We start from the raw sequence: 19,201 nt of genomic DNA on the forward strand, positions 1-19,201 counted from the left end.
TTCATATGCCAAAGCTATGGAGTGGTATGAAGTGTGTGTGATGCAATGAAAGCTGAGGGAGGCAGGGGGTGGGAAGGACAGGCAAGGTTTGGGCAGAGCCTGGATGAGCACAGGGAGCCCTGCCCTTGCTGGAGGAGCACGGGCAGGGTGGCTGGGACCAGAACGTGAAGGTGCTGGGGTCTTGGCATGAACTCAGGTCATGCCTCACTCCATTTCTCCTGACACTGCAAACCTGTGAAGGTGAAGGATGCAGTGGGAGCAAAGGTAAAGGGGAAGAGCAGAATTGCAGAGTGCTCAGGTAATCCTTAACCTGCTGTGAGCCAGAGGTGGGGGGAAGGCAGTGGGGAGGCACAGCCCAGTCCCCTGCACTGCCACGGACCTGCATCAGCTTTGCTTGACAGCATCTGGCCTAACTCTCCCTCACATCTTCTAGCCTCTCATCCCAGGACCATCTCCTTTCGCTGCCTCACCTGTCAGGCTCAGCCATGCTGGACACAGAGCTCTGCCAGTGGCTGATGCAGCTGGTGGCTCTTTTAAAATCCATGGGGACAAGGCTTTTGTTTGGTGTGGTTTTGGTGGTGGGCACAAAGGATGTTTCTGCCCAGGGCCATCTCTGATCCTGTCCATCACTAAAGCTAAGAATTATCAGGGCAGTGATGGTAATAAACAATGACAAGGAGACTGGTAATTGTTTTAGTAGTATTACTGATAACATTGTAATATCTATATTATTTTATGGGTTTCTGTCTCCCCAGGCTTGGGAGCTTCTGAGCATTCTAGTTTGCCTGAACCCCTGATTTTACAGGTCATGTTAACACTTGCAGGTATCCCTGAAGTTACTTTCATTCAATATTTCACACCGGGGTGGATTTATGATGGGATTTATTCTTCCAGCAGAACCTTTGGGAGTGTCAGGAGCTCTGGGCTGCCATTTTTTATAAATCTCCATAAATCATTAAAGCTCTGGTTTTAATGAATGCAAATGTAGCACCATGGAAGGGAACTCAGTTGGCTGGAGGTGCTCCCAGAGCTGGAATCACTCCGTCACCAGCGGCTGTTGAAAAGATGTTTCTTCAAGTTCAGTCCTGTAAGCTGTGTGGGATCTGAGGTGATCATGGCAATCTTTGGGATAAATCTGTGCAGACGTAAACCTTATTAACACCCATCAAACAAAACTATCCTTGTTTTTTCAAAGATCCACAGAGCTGGCTGGGAAAGAAGGGGAGTTGTTGGACATTCATCATGTAAAATCCTGTTCTGGGAACATTTTACATTTTTTTTATATGGTTAAGTGTGCATGTATTTACAAGATTAGGTTAACATAGTAATAAACAATTTATTTAAAGACATAATATCTAATACAGATATCTGGTGCATGAATGATCATTTCCTAATACTGCTGTTATAAATACTTCCATGATTTCCATTTCCTATTGCAGAACAAGCCATAAATCTCTGGGAAGGAAGTACAGAACTCAATTTTTTTCTAAAAAGATGCTTTTTTTTGAGTTTTATTATAACTCTAATTTGAGCCAGAAACTCATTAACAGGAAACATACAATAAATAACTAATAATGATGGGACTTTTCAAAAGCACTGGCTGGTGGGAAATGGCTTGCAGTGGAAAACGTGCTTCTGAGAATCCCACCAGGATATTTCACTGGACTTTGTGCTACCCTACCTCTGTAAGACCTTGCTGGTTTTGCAGACTGGAGCATCAGAATCCGTCCTACTCAGCCCTGTGAGCTACATTTAACATCACAAGAGCAAGGAATGCCGTGAAGGAAAGGGTGAGGTGGGAGGTTTAAAGCAGGCTCTAGTGTGGCAGCAACCATTGCTGAAGGGCATCCCAGAGCTGAAAGCACAACTGTGCCTGAGGAAGGATTAGATGGATTCCTGGGTGACACACGCTCTCCTGGCTGTTAAACCCAGTAATCTCCCTGCAAACCTCTATCTCAGTGTATCCCCAAGGTGCTGATGGCCAGGGGAGCATTGTGAGAGGCTGCTTGTCCTGCTTTGCCCCTCTTCATACACCAGCCAGCAGCACCAGCGCCCCAGTGTTCCGTGGTTAGTGGGAAACAGTATTAGGAACTGTGCCATAGCATGCTGTGGTTAGTGGGGAGGGGTATTAGGAACTTTGCTGCAGAGCGTGCACAATGGGATGCATTAATTTTAAGAGAGAAGGGAGAGCTGTAGCTTCTCTTAAAAAGATTTCTTTTTAAAAGGGTCTGAGCTCTTTTTTCTCAGGTCTTTTCCATTAGGTGATGTACAGACACCACAGCCTTTTTTTTCCCCCCTAAGACAGAGAGAAAGAGAAGTGATTTCTCCCACCCCAGTCAAGTTTTATTTGAATGAACTATGACATTACACTGGGAAGGACAGCAGAAGAGTCCAAAGACAGCATCATCCAAAGACACCATTGTTCAGAAAGAAAACACCTCGAAGCTCAGCTACTAAAGGCCTTTTCCAACCAAAGGGATTCTGTGCTTCAGTGCAGCAGCTGTAGGGTTGTTCCCACGGAGTGTGAGCAGTACGAGGGACGTGGCAGCTCTGGGTCAGCATCAAGGTCACTCCAGGCTTAGGAGAGAAATTTTGACTGTGATGACGCAGTAATCTTGTAACTGTTGCTTTTTTGGCTGAAAATAGCCCAGATTAGCAAAAGGACACTGTGGGACTGTATGTTCTGGGTGCAGAGGAGGCAGAGTTTTTATGGTAACATATAAATGCTACGCTCAGGTCCAGCTCTGCTGCTCAGGACAGGTGGTCAGCACCTCAAGGGTCTCCTTCCTCTGTGCTGATGTGCTGCACAGCTCACAGGAGCTCCTGAGCTGGATGTGCAAACAACATGTAGCAATAACAATAATTACAGTCCAGGCCATTACATGGGTTGTGCCCAGCTCCAAAATTTAAATTCTTTGAGCCTAATTAACACACTAAGTTCCTAGGAGGGATTATGGCCTGTCTCCTGAGATGGGGGATGGAGCAAGGAACGCTTTCCATCTTACCTTCATGGGCTGCTAGACCTGAAGCTCTGCTCCAGGATGAGGATCAGCCACCTCGGAGAGCTGCGGGTGTGGGGGAGCTGTGGGAATCCCAGGGCTTGGGGAGGGAGTGAGGGCAGAGACGAACCCCAATCCCACTTTTTCTCTGCTTGGTTCACTAGGAGAAAAGAAAGCCATGAAGAGTAACCAGAGCAAAACATACAAGAGTAAATCTTTGGTGAGCATGTGACAGCTCAGAACTCATCATTACATTGGACCAAGCAGTGATGCAAATGGGAGTGTGGGGAAAGTCACCTGTGCTGTGGCCTGTGCTTCTTATCCACGTGCTGTGCTTTTGGCACCATATCCAATGGGAATATTTCCTCTTCATTTAGCAGCAGCACAGGCTCCACCATACCAAGGAAGAGCACCACAAACCCTTTTCAGGGCAGAAGTGAGGCAGCAGCATCTCAAATAAGATCCCAGCAACGCCCGCAGTGTGCAGGAAGTTGGTGCAGAGCATCAGCACAAGGGTTTGGCTCCAACCAAGTTGCCATGGTCAACACAGTATGTTTATACAGCAAGAAGAGATTATATTCATCAACACAACACCCTTCCTTTTTACACATGTTTATGAAGTAAAATCATCATTCAACTGCCCATCCTCTTGCTTGGAGACTAGGGAAAAAAAAGGTTATTTTCAGTCATCATAGGTTTTAAATTTTTTCCCTACAAAGCTTGGTGAAAAAACACCATTATAACTGAGGCATGAACTTTTAATCACTTTGTTTTACAATCTTTTTGAAGATTCCTGTTGAACTGAGTCTTTCAACTCTTTCTGCTGTTGACTTAAAATGCTGGCGTGAGCGTTGCTCTGGATCTCACGTCCTGTGCTGTGTGCCCTGCCCAATTCTCCATGTTGCCATTGCAGTGTAACAAAGTACAGACCCTTATTGACAGTGATATCATCTGCCTATGTGATCTGGGAGGTAGTCATGAGCATCATGTGTACGTGAAGAATATATTCCAGCATGCTTAGTTAGCTGGATTGGAAAGATTTTCAGATAACTATTGATTTTCCAGTCCTGTAATTAGTTCAGAGATTACAAACATAGAAAATATCGCTCCAGAAATTGATTTTTTTAATTGTTCATAGCACCAAAACTGTGGTGTGACTGCAAAGCACATCACATGCTTTCTGCATAAAAAGACTTTGAACTTTGGAAAAACACTGCTGCTGGAAACACAGAGAAGCCAACGTCAAGCTAATTCCACTGCTGCCTCTGGTAAGGCTGGATCCCAGTTGTTTCAGCTGGTTTTGAATACCCATCCTTCTAGTTCTTCCTGCAAGACCAAATTCTGCTACGGTGAGACTGGATCATGTGCTGACCAGGAGCTTGGATCAGGATCAGAGCAAGCATCAGCCACCCCTTACGATGCAGAGCCCTCATCTAGGATGCCCCGGGGGAGCTGGGGGTGATGTACACCCATGTGTGCTCTCTGCTCACCATCACACACTGCCTGTTGTCCCTCCAAAGAGGTCACAACCCCATGGAGCACATCCCACCTATTTCACCAGCACACACCCCTCTGCACTCAAAATGCTCCTGAGGAGGAGGCAGGGTCCTTTGCTCCCTTCCCAAATTCACAGAGCTGCTCTTAATCACCATCACAAGCACTCACATGGATGCTGTGATACCCTGAGCCAGCTGCCAAAGGGCTCTGGCTGCAAACTCCATTGGCACAACATTTCCCAGCAAGCCTGTGTTTTTTGCTGGTCAGCTGCTCCACCCCAGTCTCTGCTGTGATGCTTTATAAGTTTAAACTTCACAGGCTTCACATCGCTGCTGGAGCTCTGCAGTAAGTGCCGCGCAGGCTGGACTCTGCCTCAGCCCTGGCAGGGCTCGTGCATCACAGGTAGCTGAGCTCTCCTGACAATTCCCTTCCACCATAGCTTGGGCCATGCTCAAATCCTTTCTCCTCTCCTTCCCCTGCAGCAGGAATTCAAGTCTCAGTCTCACAGGCTAGAAGGGTTTACAGGTCACAGCTTTAACTTGGTGACTGCCACGAGTTTCTCATCTGAAGCGATGGCACAGGCACATGCTATTTCCCTGTTTATAATTAACAAGAAACATAATCAGCTCCACTTCTTGCTGCAGTAGGCCTGACTTTGCATTTGGCATGCTGAAAGCCATTAGGGACAAGCAGCAGCAGCATCTTCTGCAGTTGGCAGAGGCCAGAAGCCAGTCTCTGTGGTGTCCTCATCCCTCCGGTCCCACGTCATCACAAGGGCACACCATGCCGCAGGTCGCTTTGTGGCCCCTCTCTCCAGTTAGGGCTTTTCTTGGTTTATAATTCTCTTCAAGGACAGTGAGGGGAGAGAAAAGAGGAAAGAGATATTAAGACTGGGAGCACAGCAGAGCAGGTCAGAGTTACTGCAGTGGTTCTGAGTAGCCAAGATTTGTTTCTTCCCCACTTGCTTACCCAGCATCTGATGTCCGAGGAGGACCAGGAGCAGCAGGCAGCTGGCCAAGGGCAGTAACTTCTACCACAAGTGTCTGTGGCCAGGAGCAGACAAATTAGAGTGATTAGACACCCTATGGTGACTGTGACCTTCAGCTCCACATGCCCCAGATCCACCCACAGATAGAGTGAACCCCCAGCCTTGACCCCAGCTGTGGCCAGGGATGCTCCCACCTGAATGTCCTGTTTGCTGTTATCCCAGGCTCTCTCTAGCAGCTAGGAGCTGCATTTGCACAAGCAAACTTGCCCTGGACTTGCCAGGTCTGGAACATCTTTTTTTTAAATGATTTTATTGCTTTTAGGCAACATTTTTTCATCTGTTATTGTTAACTAAAGAAAGATGTCTCCTCCTCTTCAGAGGGGATTTTGATGCTCCTCAGTGAGGTGTGAGCTGGCTGCTGCTTCACGCTGGTGACTCTGTGGCTGCAAATGCACACATGGGGTGGCTGTTCCCTATGGAAAATAGGAGTAGTTATGTCCAGTAAAAAATGCCACAAGCTTCCTCTTCCAAAGGAGCTGCTATCTCCCTCTAACAGAGTAATGACAGATATATTCTGTGAGGACAAATCCAGGCTATCCCAACAGAGGTAATGAGGGCACTGTAATTAGGGAGGTTATTAGAATGACTTCATTTCAGTGCACAACTGTGTCAAGCATTAAACAGATCAGTTAAGTCACTTCTCTAAAAATCATGCAAATTAGGTAAAGTGGGCAAACAGCAACCCCCCCCCCCCCAAAAGGTAATTTCCAAGTTACAGGATTACATATTCTGCCACAATCCCTTAGAGAATTTGACATCTATGAAATTTCCTCCAGAACCCATGAGATATCATGAAAGAAGTAGTGATGTACATTTTTAAAAATCCCAAGCCTTAAAATAACGAATATTCACACTGGGCAACCTTTGATTTGGCTGAGAAAGCACTTCTGCAGCTGTATAACTCCCAAATACACCCAGTCTGGGTAAAAACACAGGGAGCATCCCTGGAGGTGGGAAGTGCTGTGGTGAAAGTAAATTTAATAAGACATTAATGCCTGTGACATCTCCCAAGGTGAGTGATGTCACACAAGGGTGCCAATCCTGCTCCTGCAATCACTGCACTAGCCTGTTTTTAATCTTTACTTGAAAACACTCCCACAGGGATATTGTTATGCAAGAATCCTATGGGAGAAGTGAGGAGAAAATGCTGCTTTGTTCTTTACCTCCCCCCAAAAATGATGGAGGTCACCCAACTCCCTTGGGAAGCAGGATTTGGGGTGCAGATGAAAGAAATGGCAAACTTGCCACCCTCTGCTCTGGGAGAGGTGGATATGAAGAAAAGCAGAATGAAGTGATGAGGGAAAGCCCCAAGCAAGCGTTAGTTTCCCTCTAACCGTGGTCTTCGGGGGTTAGGCACTAAGTAGGCGTTTTGGGGGTTCCCCCGCCCCTTCCCGAGGTGGGAGGGTTTGCAAGGCGACCTGCGGGCATTTCTCACCTCCCCTGGGATTCCTGCCGGGAGAGCTGGGTTAGCCCAGTCTCACTCTCCCATCTAGCGGTAAAACAGGGAAAGATGGTCCAGGCAGGAGGAAAGAGATGAAGGAAGTTTGAGCTTTCTGGGGCTTTTGGCGGGGGTATCGCTGGGGGTTCAGCTGCACCCATCTTCCCCTGCTCGCGGGGCAGCCGGAGGGTCACCAACCTGGTCCCGGGGGAAACGCAGCGAAGTGCAAAGGTGGCTCCGAGTCGTTCCCTGGGTCCGGTGGCTTTTGGGGGCTCCAGGAATAAGCCACAAAGCAGAGAGATCTGTGCATGGATGAGTACAGCCCAGGTGAGACAGTGGGGCTCTAAGAGCACCCACTCCTCGAGCAGAAGGATGGCTTTTAAGCTGCTTGTGGTGGGTGGGAGTGGAAAGCTGTAGGGGCACGGAAGAGCTGCAGCTTCACCTAAATAACCTCTTAAATTTGAATAAGCTTCTCTTCTGCTCTGGCCCAAATGCAGATGCTGTTTTGCAGCTCCTCCCCGGACACCCCACACACCAGCCCCAGAGCTGCCTTCCTGGAAAGACCACAGCAGTCTGCAGAAAGACCATAGCAGGGTGGGTGGAAAGGGCGGGGGTGTATGTGGGTGCACAACCCACACACATTGATGTAGGGCCAAGATTACTCACTCACAAGCATTCTGCTCCGGAAACATAGTCAGAAGCTAAAGGCCAAATAATCCTGTTTTTCCCCTTGGGTGCTGGTGCAATACCAGTTCAGTCTCCCTGGGCTGGAGAGTCCTGGAGCTCAGGTCCTGCTGTCCCAGCTTTAGGATGCTGTGATTCCCACTCCAGTGCCCAGAACTTAGTTCCAGAGACCTGAGATACAAAATGGATGCACTCTTACAGAAGATTTATGGTCTCATGTCATGTCGAAGAACTGTGGTATTTCCTGGAAGGTTAGATGCTGTTCCTTTCAGTAAAAGAAGATCAAGACCACAAGGAGGGTGGAGGGGGGGGAGGTAATCTCTCATAGATCAGCTGTTTACAAATCCCAGAGGCACAAGCGTTTGGCTCTTGCTGCTGTTCATACACAGCCCACGTTCTACGCTGCTACACTTGGTTTCCTCTGGGTGTCACACACGTAGCCTGCGGAGTGAGACGACTTCACTGGAAACAGCTAAGGCAGATAAGTGTGATACTTGCTCTCACTGTCAGATTATTAAAAGAGATCGTAGAATGGTCTGGGTTGGAAGGGGCCCCAAGGATCACAGAGTTCCAACCCCCTGCCACAGGCAGGGACACCAACCTCCAGGCCTGGAGCTACACAAGGTTGCCCAGGGTCCCATCCAACCTGGCTTTGAACACCCCCAGGGGTGGGGCACCCACCCCCTCTCTGGGCAGCCTGTTCCAGCCCCTCACCACTCTCTCTGTAAAAAAACTTCCCCCTAATATCTAATTTAACCCTTCCTTCCTTCAGCTTTAATCCATCCCCCTTGTCCTGCCATTCTCTACCCTTTTAAAAAATTGAGATAAAATAGCAGTGATGCAGGGGCTTGGGAGGGGAGGAATTGGCCGAGGAAATCTTCTGCAGAAGGCGTACAGTGCTCTAGGGGGGTCTCTCATGCAGCAGCACCCACATGCTGCTGGAGGGTGATGCAGGCTCAGCATCACTTCAGCAGGAGGCAGCGGTGGGGCCAGGCCACCTGGGGGGATGCATGAGGCTGTACTGGTCTGTACTCACTGGGACAGGACATCGGGCACAGCTGGGGCTAGGGTGGGTGCTGGCTGAGGGTGCTGGGCCCCCTGCACTGCTGGGGCGCAGCTCCCACAGCGCATCCCTCAGCCACTCGGCGTGTCGGGAGAGGGCAGCCTTCGCCGCAGACGGATGCGGCCAGGAGGCGGGAGGCAGCCCCCGCCAGCCTGGCCCAGGCAGGAGTCATGGCTTTTCCTAAAAGCTTTAATGAGGAACTTTAAGTGATTCCCGACGTGGAGAAGGGGGTTGTGCGGGTAAAAAGGCACCTCTCTCTCACGAAGCCAGGGTTCTGTCTGCGTTCAAGGATGTCCTGAGATTGATCTACACAGCTGAGCTGGTGGGGGAAAGAGGGTCCGTGGAGCAAGGCTGGCCACAATCTGCTGCTCCAAAATCCCTTCTCCAGCAGACTCACAGACATCCATCAGGTTTCCCCCTTCTCCACTGCAAGCTCATCTACACACAGGATCATCCATCTGACTGTAATAACACTGAATATGCCACTACCTGAGGACCCAGGTGGGACATCCTGGGCTTGCATCTCCAGCAACAGCCCTGCAAACCCTCTCCAGAAAGTGTACTCTGCTAGAGCAATAAAAAAAAGGTTAATGGAAAGACATGCTGGAAAAGTGGAAGCACAGTTAATGCTACTGCTGTGATGCTTCATTTGAGCTGCGAAGAGAAGATAAAGTTCTGCCTCCCACTAGAGGTGTCACCAGGGAAAATTATTCCTTCCTTCTCTAAATGGCATCACATTGTTTCTTCTTTTCAGTTAGCTGCCAACTTGGTGTAGCAGTCTATTTTTTTTTTCATGAAAATAACCTAGTTACCTGGCAGTGGTGGTACCCTCCTTCCAACCTCCTGCCCCCCCAGACAGGATCAGTACAAAAGATATTCAAAAATAACTTCATCTAGGAAAGAAGAATAAATAAGGACTGTTCTTAGCATGTGACTAGCTAATGAAGCCCCACTTAGCCTTGGCATACTCATCAGCTTGATCGTTGATTGTGTGTCTGCAGCTACTTCATTCTTCTTTGCTTGTTACACCCAGGTCAAAGGAAACACACACAAAACTGTGTCAGGAATTATCAGCACAATGGAGACAACCATAGTGGTGACCCATCCCAACTGGAAAACTACTGGTTGGGATTTTTAATAACCCTTTGCTTGGAATTATTTTGTCTATCAGCAAGAGGTAGGTCACTTCCAATCACCAGGGGTGAAATTCAGCTCATCACACCACCTAATGCCTCTCATTAATGAGTTGAATCTTAACAGTCCCACCTGGGAGTCCCCTTGAAGAAGGTGCACATTTCTGGGGTTGTTTAGGATTCACCACCACTCTAATGTGCTGGTATCACCCAAAGGACTCAGGACTGTCTGCACCAGCCCAGATGCAAAGGCTGCAGGTGAGGAATTGAGCAGGGTGCTCCTGGGAGCAGCTCTGAATGTGACTGTCACCCTCACCAGCCACTGTACCACTCTCCTCCACCCAGAAAGACTTTTCCCCCTTAGCAAGAGATTTTTCAACCAGCTGTTGAAGTCCTAGCAAACTTCTGGTGAAGTATATTACAGAAATACAAGGAACCCTCCAACAGGATTTTCTTCTTAAGCACCTTAGAGCACTGCTTTCTCCCTCTCCCAGAGCCAAACCTGGAGAGATCAGGGGTTGCAAGGTGAGTGAAGCTTTAATACCATGTTTGCTAATAACCTGGGAAAGAAAAAGGGAACAAAGGAGTAAGAAAGGAAGAGAGCTGCTTGGACCCTGCCTCACCACAAGTGCCAGTATCCCCATTAGTTTGCCATGAAACTCACAGCAATGGCAAAAGATGGAAGAGAACTGCTGGAAGGTGAAGTGCCCTTGCCAGAGGACTCCACTGCAATCCAGATTATGCTGCTGTAAAATCTGCTTGTCTGATCCCACCCCGAGACCTCACTGACTAGTTACTGCCAGACCCTTTGGTCTGTGCTCCTCTCAATTCCTAATCCAGCAAACCACCCTCTCCTCACCAGTTCTGGGTCAGAAGAAAATGTTGTTATTAGGCTACCTCTATTTTATGGTCTTTTAATTATTTCCACCTCTGTGATTACACTAATTAGCTAACTGGTTTCTAATGGCTGTACAGTAGCTCACATTACCCTTTCATTAATCACAGCATTAGCTAGCCTCGTTAAGAGCCCCTGAATTTTTGCATTGCCATTTGAAATTATCCAATGCAAAAGTAATCTGAAGGGGGGAGCAGAAGTCAATAGGAGCAGCCACTGTCTTCACCAGCAGCTTGGCAGAGAGCCTCTCTGATATATTTAGAGACGTTATGATTTACAAGAGCCCGCCAACCATTTACTTAGTGCCTATAAAAAAAAAAGGGAAAGGTAAACTTGAAGTTCCCAATCACAACTATTAAAGGCTCCTTCTCACTTTCTTTGATTTGAGGCGTTTGACTGACGCATCCAAATGAGATCAAAAATAAAACAACTGACAACATGTCTCCTTCACCCTGGGAGCTGTAACAGCACTTGCTGTAGCTACACCATCGCATCGTCAAACCCAGGACAAAGCAGGAATAAAGATCTAAGAGGAGGTTAAGATTTTGCCACTGAAAAAACCACATTAGTCTGACAGCTCTTGAGACCTTCCTATAACTCCTCATCCAGAGAGGCTATTTGATCTGCTAAAGGACTTCTGAAAATAATCAAAATGAAGAACAAAGTAGCCCACATTGGATAGCTTAAATACATGCACAGGGGAATGCTCATCACTGTGGTTATGACAGAAAGTAATAATAATAATAAACACCTACTTAATAGGAGAAATGCAAAAGTCTGTACAAACACCAATCAATTAATTCTGCCAGCCTCCAGCACATCAGGCAAGGGAAGGATGATGGGCAAGAAAGCAACTGCCTGGAGACCTGCAAACTGCCAGCAGGGTTTTGTAAGGCAACAGAGATGCCAAGTATAAAGAAACCAAGAGAGGACTCATATATCAGACCCATCTTACCTTCCAAGGGAATTGATCCCACTTTCTCCTCTAGAGATGCAAAAGATGCACATACCTGCAACACTCAACCCCTTTCCCCATCCCAGGCCAATCCTGCACTTCAGCCTCAGCAAAGCAGCCATCACCACACAGCAGTCTGCAGCCAGCTGGAGCCAGAGCTCTTGCTGAAGGAGTGCGTGCAGGTGGGCATGGAGGGGGCTGTGGCACCAGGGGCAACAAGCTGGTAACTCCCAAGGGAAAGGGCACAGTCAACAAGCCAGGACAAGAGCACAGGCAGCTACTGGGGCACTTAAATGCTATTCCCCAGGCAGACATCAGCACTTTGCTCAGCTGTTCGTGACCTTCATCAGCACCTTCAGCACAAGCTTACTGATGCCTTCAGTGAGCACTGCCTTACCTGCAGTTATCTCACACTGGCTTTTGGAACAGGACAAACTTTGACAGTTATCCTGGATGAGAGAACAGCACTGCATGAGGATTAACTCAACCAGACCTTGAGCAGCAGCTGCAGCATCTCAGCTACCATTGGCTCCTGTAGATGTTTTTTAATAGCAGCAACCTCTCTATTTAGTTACTTTTCATCTCTTCAATCTCCAGCCAGTAGCTTTTGCCTGCTGCAAAGCTGAGCTCTGAAGAAGGATGTGCCTAGTCTGGCTGCAGCGCGTGGCCCTCCTCCCACACTTGGGCATGCCGACTCGGTGTCTGCGGGATGATGTAGAGGGTGGCCAAGCCCCAGTTCACCAAGATGCTTCAGTGATGCATAATTTTAGTAAACACAAAGTAAAACGTTTCTAATGGAAGGGACGAGGGTGATGTTGGTCTCATCTGCCAGGGCTGGCTTTGAAAAGGAGGGGAAAGCAGGGAGTCTTCATTTCCTGAAACTGAAGAGCCCCCATGACAAGAAAACCATTAAAAAGAAAAAAATAACAATAATACTGAGCAAAATATTGCTTTGGGGGGAAATTTTCTGCTTGGTTTTAGCACAGATGTTGATATTGCACGCTTGGAAATGGCTGCGTGGAAACGCATTTGCAGTGTGCTATTAGATGGTGCAAGAAAGCAGAGCTGTGCTTGCAAGGGAGAAATTAAAGCATTTAAAAATTAAAAGACATTTTAAAAATGCCTTCTGAAAGGCACTTTCTTCTCTGAAAGAGAAGTTATGAGTTCAGAGACTGAGCTTCCCCAAATCACAGACCCTAAAAATCAGAGCCTGTGACTACCTCAAAGTACTTGTCCAACACTTCGCTTTGCTTCTGTGGAGAGAGCTCTGGTAGGAACCAGCTGCCCCCCCTGCAAACCCCCCTGGGAGCTCCTCTACTTGAAGCAAGGCTGTACCAGGCTCACCTCTGCAAACCAGCCTAGCCTGGGAGCTCCTGCCCACAGCTCCCCAACATCACCTCTTTTCCAAATGTGCCTTCACATGCTTAGGAGCAGATTGGGAGTGGGGGGATCTGGGACGTGCCAAATTTCCCCAGGGCAAGCCCTTACCATGTTGGGAGCAAATACCCATCCTGCCTGATGCCTGCAGCGCTGGGATTCAAAATACAGCCCTCTTAGTGCCTCCATATGAAGATCCCACAAAGTAGAAGGGGATGCTTTCCAAATTAATGGATCTCATCATTTCAAAACCCAAAGCCCGTGGGAGGAAGGAGCCCTGAGCCCCATGGGATGAGGGAGCCACCAGCTGAGGCTGAGCAGAGTTTTTTGGGCATCGTGCACCTGAAGGCAGCACACAGCAGGGCTCATGCACGGAGGCGATTGCTCTGTGCTTTGCATATTCCCTCTGTGCACCGGGCTGGGATTTTTCATTGCATCCATAATTCATATCTTGCTGCAGCAATTCTACAGAGGCAGAGCAGGACCTCGGCGCTGGTGGTAGCAGGGAAAAGACAGACATGCTTTTCTGTAGCGCTTGGGTCCCAACCAGCATCGCCACTTCATACCAAGGATGAGAAAAGGCAGTGAAAGAGCTGGGGATGGGGACAGGGCAGGATGTGCAGCCTGCTGAGGGGTGCAGGAAAACATGGGAGGGCCAACCTGGCTCAGAGCTGTGCATCCTGGCAGACCCTTGCTCTTGGGTCAACTGGCAGCGGAGGCTGAAGATGGCAACTGCAAATCCCACAGGGACCCCACATTGTCACCCCGAGCCTAAGCACAGGGCTGCTTGTTCCTCCAGCTTCATTAATTGAAGCCAATGCCATTGCAAACCAAACTTGGTGCTAGATGCCCGTACACCAGTAACTTTTGGGGTTGGGATGCTTTCTTTTTCACCTGGCCCCAGCAGTGCTGAAGGGTGCTGCTCTGGCTCTATCCCATATAGAAAACAACCTGTGCTCACTCCCAGGGCTATAAAGCTTTCTCCTGGAACCCCGCTGCCTTCCCTCTCTGTAACACACAGACAGGAAAACACAGTTTGTCAGAAACGAAAGTGTTTTGTGAGATTAAAATGTAAATGTTGCACTGGGCTTTTCAGAGGGGGTTTGATATTTTACTTGTGGCTCTGCGAGGAAATAGATTTTTGATAACTCTGCAGAACTGCTGCTGCCCAACCATCGCTGCAAACAGCCAAACCCTTAATAAATAAATCCTCTGTCAGCCGGCTCTGAAAAACAACTTGCTGGTGCTTTGGAGAAATATTGGGAATTTCAAAGCAGCCTTGCACAAGGGGACCTGTAATTACAGCAGCCTCTCCTACACTGCCTGGCTTTCCCAGAGCTCGCAGGGAGAGGGGGCCTGCAGAACATCCTCTTTGACGATGCTGGCAATACACACCATATATTAACTTTTTACCATGTTTATTGACTTGAAAATGTGAGGAAAGGGCTGTATCAGGTGTTATGCTTTGCACTGCCTACATGTCACCCAGGAATACCAGAATGGGATGTTGAAAGGGAGTGTGAAAATAATTCACATGAAATCGCTGCCCGGCTTGGCCCCGGTTTGCAGCCTCATCTCTGTAAGTCACCTGCAAAAGGATCTGGCTGAACCCACAGCTAGGTCCCTCCCAAGGCAATCTTTTCTCTTATCCTTGCAGGATGGATCCAGGTCTCTTTTCCCATGGACTCCAACCCTGCAGAAACTTGCATCACACTCAGCATTCACTACCACACATGGCTTTGGCTGCGTGCTAGCCAGTATGTGGCATATAGTCTGTGGATTATCCAGGCACCTCGTTGTTCCAGACTGCTGCAAACACTGCTGAACATCAGGACAAAAATCATCAGGAGGAGTTTGCTGACTTTCTACTGACAATCAAAGCTCTCAGCCACCAACTGGTGCAGTCAGGACTGAGTTGCCAGGATTTTTACATCCCTGGTTAGCCCACATTTAAATGGTTGAACCTTGGTATAAGAAGCTCTTGGCTCACAGCTCTTGGGTGAAAATATATATATACACAGCTTTATTACCAAAAAGCATCATGAGTTTAAATTAAGCTTTGTTGCATAATACATGTAATAACTTGAATACAACCACTGCACAACACAGCGGTGCTCGGAAATGATCAGCAAGTCAAGAATCACTCATAGGATTAATTTGGAAAATAATTTCAAACAATTGAGATAGATATGAAAATGAACAGGCCACGCATTAGTAGAGCTTGAGCCTAATCTGTAAACTTAGCTACACACTTTTTATCCCTTAAGTAAACTAGGAAGAATAATGTATTTATAGCCTCTTGACGTAAGTAGCCTCGCTGAAACATTGCATGTAATAAATATCCTGCCATCCCAGAAAGTCTATAGGACAAAGCGGTACCGAGGTACTGCAAAGGCAAACTCCACGTGGCTAATGAGTCCTGGTGAGCTGCCAGCCAGCTGAAAACATTGCAAATGAGAGAAAGCAATGAAAATACAGACTTTATTAATATAGGGTAGAGTTTTATTGACACAACCACAGTGCAAGGTCACTGGATATGGTCTTTTTCTTTTCATCTTCACGTGGCACCTTTTACCATTCCTTCCAACGATCCCTTTGGAGTTTGGTCAGCTTTATCCCAATGTTTGTTGTTTGTCAATTATTTTCTCCACTGTTGTTTTTTTCCCCTTTCTGATGTAAAGCTTGTAGGATCTTGGCCCTTTTCCCCTGACCCATGCTGCCAGCATTCCTTTTTAGGGAATTACAAATTACACAGCGCATCCGCATTAAAACAAAATGCCTTCATCACCATTTTTAAATAAGGATGTCATTTGTAAATGCTTTATTCATAATTCATGGAATTATTACTGGGTGCAGCCACATTCTTCATCCATGTACTGTAAGATATGTTGTAAAGTGCATTAGTAAAAAGCTTTATAGATGAGGATATGACAACCCAACTGTGAAGCACATTATGTGATGTACTGTAGCTGCTCTTGTAACAATCTTTATGCAAGATTTTAAGCTATCAGTCAGCCAGGGGCTGATTGATAGTGTAAATGTTAATAATTAATAATAGGATAATGTTGATAACTAATTAATAGTAAATGATGAGTATGGATTTTTTTCAGTTAGTATTATGCTAATATGCATTATTCACTGAATCATAAAATCACGTTAGAGATGAGGAAGTCTCTCTAGCTTTCTCTGTCTGTATCACTCATGAGTCAATGCTGCTCTTTCCTTGCATTTCCGAAAGCAGCTCTTCTCATCTGGCTTCCTGGATGAAATCCGTGGGTTAGGAAGTGTTTTTAAAAACAAATTCAGAGCTCTGAATATGTGCTTACCAGAGCGATGTGTAAAGTCATGGCCTTTGGGACATGAGTGCAGCAAACTCGCCTGCTCTGGGCCTGGCAAACCCATGATCTGTGGGATGCTCCACTACATTTACAAGGAAATAGTTAAAAATTATGGAATTGCCACTACAGATTTCTTTCACTTATGTGTGGCATCCTCCAGCAATTTAAAACCATCAGGTTCTCCTCTGACAGTGCGTACAGAAAGGTCCTTGAGCAACATGTAACACAGGTGGGGTGTAAAGCTGGAGAGAGAGAAGCTCACTGGAGAGCTGCAAAGGTGACTCAATGGTGGCATCATTTTTTTTCTAGTTGACATTATCTTTTTTTATATATGCCAGACAGGATGGAAACAGGCGTTACGTCATGCGGGGTGAAGTGACTGTCTGCTCGCCACCGGGCACAGAATGCTCGGAGGATGTGAAATGCCAATAGCAGCCTCAAAACAATCAGGATTTAGGAATGGATACCATGCAATGGCCCCTGGGATGTGCTGGATCTGAATGCTCCCTGCGGGGAGATCTCCCCTTCTCCACGCCAGCAGCTCTGTCTCCATCGCCTGTCTCACGGCTGCCCTCGCAGGACCAGATATAGAATTTTGCCTTCTCCAGTTTCAAATACTAAGATGCAGGAGAGCTCCTTCCTGGTACTCAGCTGTTTTATAGATAACCTAAGCCAAAGGCATCAAATATACTGAGCTCGATGGCGTTTTCCTATCAGCATGGTCTCTGATGAGGAGGGGTGCACTCCACGTACCCCCAGTAATGATGTTTTGATTCCTTAAACCCCACTAATACCACCCAGCTCTGTGGAAACACACCAACACGGCTTACTGATTGGTGTGAGAGCAATGTTTACGGAGAGCTAAAAAGTGAGAGTTAGTGCTGGAGCTCTCTTGTTAAGGAAATTAGTACTGGGAGCTTTTTCTTAGAGAGATGAGAGTGCTGGGAGCTGATCCGCAGATTACCTTTCTCAGCCCTCCTCCCTTCCATGCCTCTCAGATCTTGTGTTTGGCTTTTCAACGGGGTTTTTTTTGTGTCAGATAAATCTGCAAGCACATTTTCGGGTGGATGTCACCAGGATCCACTTCCTCCCGGCCCACAGACAGTCTGTCTCTTATCTCACTTACATTAGTATCAATTATTTACAGCAGGAATGCTAAATCATGAAAATGAAGTTGCAGCAAAGCTCTGCCGTGGCTAAGTACCCCACGCTGGCTGCAGCCTCCTGAGCCCCTCAGCTCTTTGTACTTGGCCTGGGAGAGCAGCAGCCATGAATTTATTGCCCCTTTCACAGCTGCAGGTAAGAGTGGTGTCCGGGCATCAACAGCCTGTGTTCTCCATGGGGGTAAAAACCCCACAGGGAGTGAATGCCTTGGGTAGCACATCTCTAGGGAAAGCTTTTCCACAGTCACTCGATCTTGGGGCAGCACAACTCCTTCATATTCATTCCAGAAAGTTTCCTTTACTCCTTTTTTCCCCCCTTCCTCAGAGGCTTTCTGACACTGGAATGTGATGTTTGGAGGAAGGAGACCATCCACCTATCCACACAGCCCACGTGTGATGGAGCTGACACGCCAAAGCAGGGTGCTGCCAGCTTTGCTGCACCGCACCAGTATCATTTCCATTTCCCTCCTTCTCCTTCCCATGGGCATAATCTCTTCCCTGGGGGCCTGTAATTTTGGGGGAAGAAGCTACTTCCCTGCTCATGGCATCCAGTGCCATGAGGTTTGGATGGGGTTTTCACACTGGCACACTGAGAAGCTCCTTAAATGACTGAGTGCATAAGGGATTTTTTTTTTCTTTTTTTTTTTGATGAATAGTATTTAAACATGAATAATTAAAATCTCAGTTAAATGGGGATGTTATACAGCTTAGGACAGTATAAATACAAGTGTCTGGGCTCCGTTCGTATCTTTACTCTTTGGATGCAGAACAGCAGACGTACTTTACCTCCGCTGGTAAGTGCACCACTAAGTGAAGTGATGCTTACACCCTTGACCTTGGAAAAGTGCCTACATTTAAATTTCCAGTAATTCTCAATATTTTTCAGATAAATCCCTGCTTGCACCAGAGAAGCTGTCCTTTCCTAGTTTGGTTTTGACTGCTTATCCAGCATATTCCCACTCTGAGAAGAGATGCCCTGAGTGCAGACACTGGATAAGCTATGGGCTAGCAAGGGGGTTACCCCATGAGACCTGAGCTAGCCCTTAGGTTGCAAAGCTCCAAGCCTACAACACAGCTCCTTAAAGGAAGCCTCCAGCCACCAGTGGGAAATTCATCCCTGGAGGGGTGATTTCAGGCACCTTTGGGCCTCCCTGGCAGCATGAGGCGACTGCGGTCTATGCCATGGTCATGGTGAAGAGATGAAGGGTAGGCTTTGGCTTGGCTGGAGGTTTTCATCTCCAGAAGCATCCACTGAGTGATGGAAACCTTCAGTCAAGGCAAGTCCCCCAAAAAAGCTGGCTTAACCCTTAGCTGGTGCTTTGCTGTCACCAGCACATGTCATTTTGGGCAGACACAGAGGTCACTTGCATAGAACAGGTATAGGAGGGAGGGCAGAGAACAAGAAGGGTGTTTTAATTTTAAGCTGCTGTGAGTCACTTCATTAGCCCTGACCCAGTTTGACCCTTTTGCTGTTGTATCAGCCTCACTGTTTATTTTCCTCATAAAACTAAAGCTAGATCGATTGCCTTTGTCTCAAAGCCCTTTATGCGTCTTGGCGCCCAGGAGCAGCCCCGTTAGCAGCAGGCCTGATGCAAATTGGATCTCTGGGAA

At 47.4% G+C, this 19,201-nt stretch overlaps 1 long non-coding RNA gene across 2 annotated transcripts in view; it reads right to left on the reverse strand.

The window, feature by feature from the left end:
- Positions 1-2,419: 2,419 nt before the first annotated feature.
- LOC311197848 overlaps positions 2,420-19,201 on the reverse strand; it is a 66,861-nt gene continuing 50,079 nt past the window's right edge. For both annotated transcript variants that reach the window (XR_014617665.1, XR_014617666.1), the window contains 2 exons: positions 3,006-3,159; positions 2,420-2,577 (listed from right to left, as the gene is read on the reverse strand). This is a non-coding gene — a long non-coding RNA (uncharacterized lncRNA). The remainder of the gene's footprint in view (positions 2,578-3,005; positions 3,160-19,201) is intronic.

This window comes from Gallinula chloropus, assembly GCF_964237585.1.
Source record: "Gallinula chloropus genome assembly, chromosome: 16".
NCBI lineage: Eukaryota > Metazoa > Chordata > Aves > Gruiformes > Rallidae > Gallinula > Gallinula chloropus.